The sequence below is a fragment of the Petromyzon marinus genome, chromosome 70, assembly GCF_048934315.1.
Source record: "Petromyzon marinus isolate PM22_M1 ecotype Great Lakes invasive population chromosome 70, UKy_Petmar_22M1.pri1.0, whole genome shotgun sequence".
Taxonomy (NCBI): Eukaryota; Metazoa; Chordata; class Hyperoartia; order Petromyzontiformes; family Petromyzontidae; genus Petromyzon; species Petromyzon marinus.
In genome coordinates, this window is record NC_133736.1 from 87703 (window position 1) to 91880 (window position 4178).

Consider the following 4178-nt stretch of genomic DNA (forward strand, 5'->3'; position numbering starts at 1 on the left):
ACGTGAACTCCTCTAGCCACGACTCTACAAACACTCCCCATGCCCCCCACCCCTTGTGAACTCCTCTAGCCACGACTCTACAAACACTCCCCCTGCACCTCCCCCACGTGAACTCCTCTAGCCACGACTCTACAAACACTCCCCCTGCCCCCCACGTGTCTATATAAAGCTACAACCGCTGAACGTTCTTTCTCACCTGAAGACACACACACACGTGTGTCGCCACCGAAACGCCGTGCTTTCTTTTATTATTATTCTTTCTATCTATGTACGTGACTTTACCGAAAGAACCAGGGAGTATGAGTAAATGTATATATACATACGTGGGAATATATGTTAGTGTACGTGCAGGGTTCTTCAACAACAAATGTCGATAAAATAAAAAATCACGACGTTTCGGCCACAACACAAGTGGCCTCCTTCAGGTGAAAGGGACAGACCTGTTGGGACGACAGAGCCTCAACGTACATATTATCTGTCGTCCCAACAGGTCTGTCCCTTTCACCTGAAGAAGGCCACTTGTGTTGTGGCCGAAACGTCGTGATTTTTGTTGTTCCATTTTTTTTTACCTACTACGTGACTTTACCGAATAGAACCAAAGAGCATGGATCCTTGCAGTCACGAAAGCTTCAAATCTAGAAACAAATGTCGACGCTGATATGAGACTATTGGTTTTTAATGGATAAAGAACGGATGGTATAATAATAATAACAACAATAATAGACCGTCTCGCGATGACGAATGGAACGTTTAATAGCTTCAAACAAGTTCGGAGGGTCTCCCCGCTTGTTCGCTATCGCAGCCAACACGTGCCTCGGATCTTCTGCAGGTGGTCTAGCAGAACCCCCGGGTCACCACACTCATCGTGGTTTCTGTTGCGAATTCTCAGCAGAAGCGTTCACATCTTTTTTAAGGACTCTGTATATACGTGCGTGAGTATATATGTGTCTGTGTGTGTATATGTGCGTGAGTATATATGTCTGTGTGAGTATATATATGCGTGAGTATATATGTTTGTGTGTGAGTATATTGTGTGAGTATATATGTGTGTGCGAGTATATATGTGATAATATATATGTGATAATATATATGTGATAATATATATGCGAGTATATATGTGTTACTATACTAGTGCTTGTTCGAGTCCCCGCATAACTCGGAACGCTCACGCCGTCGCTATAACGAGTACTACAACTACTACTAGTTAGTACTACTAGCTAGTACTACTACTACTACTATTGCTGATAACGGATTGACAGGTATGCATAACCATAATATAGTTTTTTTTGGGTTACATGGCATAAATGTGTCGTTAAACCCGCCACCACCCGACACAGCCAAATAGTAATCGGTTTGTCACGTAAAACTGAACGTGGCCAATTCGTTACTAGTACAGCACTAACCGGTTGCTGTGTGTTGGAGAGTTAAACCCGCTACGACATTCACAATTCGTTACTAGTACAGCACTAACCGGTTGCTGTGTGTCGGAGAGTTAAACCCACTACTACATTTACAATTCGTTACTAGTACAGCACTAACCGGTTGCTGTGTGTTGGAGAGTTAAACCCACTACGACATTTACAATTCGTTACTAGTACAGCACTAACCGGTTGCTGTGTGTCGGAGAGTTAAACCCTCTGCAACATTTACAATTCGTTACTAGTACAGCACTAACCGGTTGCTGTGTGTTGGAGAGTTAAACCCACTACAACATTAACAATTCGTTACTAGTACAGCACTAACCGGTTGCTGTGTGTTGGAGAGTTAAACCCACTGCAACATTTACAATTCGTTACTAGTACAGCACTAACCGGTTGCTGTGTGTTGGAGAGTTAAACCCACTACTACATTTACAATTCGTTACTAGTACATGGCTCTCATAATAATATGGCATTGTCTTTGAAATGGAATGGCCTACAACAGACACAGCCTCTTTGCCCCTGTTGGCCATTTTGCCAACCGTCTCATTTTCCCTTCTACCACCACCACCACCACAACCTCCCTCGTCAACCATCTGGCACTCCATCCTCCCCTCCCCGTCCACCTTTGTCTCCCCTGTTAAGTATCTCTTTGCCCGTTAACCATATTGTCAACCCCCTCCCCCCACTGTCAGCCATCTTGTCATAACCCCCGACGACCCCCAACGGCGGCCATATTGTTTGCCCATGGGGCGTCTCCTTGTGCTTTTACGACGATGAAATCGGATAGCTGACGAAATCACCGAGCAGAGATTCCCCCCCCCCCCCCCCCACGTATGGAAAGGAAGCAAATGCGAGACTGGTATCGTAGGCGTCGAATCAAGGTTTTCGTTCGTAGAGATTCAGCTCATTCGAAACCGGCAGTTGCTCAAAGTTGCATCGGGCAGCCACCCCCAAAAATTCCCTTCGATGTGATTCACTGCCAATCGATTAATTTGTCAGAAAACGATTCGCTGGCAAGCAACGCCTGGAGGGAGCAATAGTGTGACCCGCTCCCCTTGATTTGATTGGCTGATATCAGCGAAATCTGTCGCAGTCCGCTTTAATTGTACCACAGAGCACCTTGGCGCTTTTGTCAGCCATCGTCTCACCCAAATCACTCGTCTTATAACCTCCACTGGCAGCCGTCTTAACGCCATCCCCCTTGTACCCCACCCCCTTTGTCTCCTTATCGTCAGCCATATTGTAACTTATCTCCCATGCCCCCCCCCCTTGTCGTCCCCGTTGTCATCCATCTTGTCGCCCCCCTCGTCAGCCATCTTGTCACCCCCCTCGTCAGCCATCTTGTCACCCCCCCTCGTCAGCCATCTTGTCGCCCCCCTCGTCATCCATCTTGTCACCCCCCTCGTCATCCATCTTGTCGCCCCCCTCGTCAGCCATCTTGTCGCCTCCCTCGTCAGCCATCTTGTCGTCCCCCTCGTCAACCATCTTGTCGTCCCCCTCGTCAGCCATCTTGTCGCCCCCCTCGTCAGCCATCTTGTCGTCCCCCTCGTCAGCCATCTTGTCACCCCCCTCGTCAGCCATCTTGTCGCCCCCCTCGTCAGCCATCTTGTCACCCCCCTCGTCAGCCATCTTGTCGCCCCCCTCGTCAGCCATCTTGTCACCCCCCTCGTCAGCCATCTTGTCGCCCCCCACGTCAGCCATCTTGTCGCCTCCCTCGTCAGCCATCTTGTCGCCCCCCTCGTCAACCATCTTGTCGTCCCCCTCGTCAGCCATCTTGTCGCCCCCCTCGTCAGCAATCTTGTCGTCCCCCTCGTCAGCCATCTTGTCACCCCCCCTCGTCAGCCATCTTGTCGCCCCCCTCGTCAGCCATCTTGTCGCCCCCCTCATCAGCCATCTTGTCGCGCCCCTCGTCAGCCATCTTGTCACTCCCTCATCAGCCATCTTGTCGCCCCCCTCGTCAGCCATCTTGTCACCCCCCTCGTCAGCCATCTTGTCGCCCTCCTCGTCAGCCATCTTGTCACCCCCCTCGTCAGCCATCTTGTCGCCCCCCTCGTCAGCCATCTTGTCGTCCCCCTCGTCAGCCATCTTGTCGCCCCCCTCGTCAGCCATCATGTCGCCCCCCTCGTCAGCCATCTTGTCACCCCCCCTCGTCAGCCATCTTGTCACCCCCCTCGTCAGCCATCTTGTCGCCCCCCTCGTCAGCCATCTTGTCGACCTCCTCGTCAGCCATCTTGTCACCCCCCTCGTCAGCCATCTTGTCGCCCCCCTCGTCCGCCATCTTGTCGCCTCCCTCGTCAGCCATCTTGTCACCCCCCTCGTCAGCCATCTTGTCACCCCCCTCGTCAGCCATCTTGTCGCCCTCCTCATCAGCCATCTTGTCGCCCCCCTCGTCAGCCATCTTGTCGCCCCCCTCGTCAGCCATCTTGTCGCCTCCCTCGTCAACCATCTTGTCACCCCCCTCGTCAGCCATCTTGTCGCCCCCCTCGTCAGCCATCTTGTCGCCCCCCTCGTCAGCCATCTTGTCGTCCCCCCTCGTCAGCCATCTTGTCGCCCCCCTCGTCAGCCATCTTGTCGCCCCCCTCGTCAACCATCTTGTCACCCTCCTCGTCAGCCATCTTGTCGCCTCCCTCGTCAGCCATCTTGTCGCCTCCCTCGTCAGCCATCTTGTCACCCCCCTCGTCAGCCATCTTGTCGCCCCCCTCGTCAGCCATCTTGTCACCTCCCTCGTCAGCCATCTTGTCACCCCCTTGTCAGCCA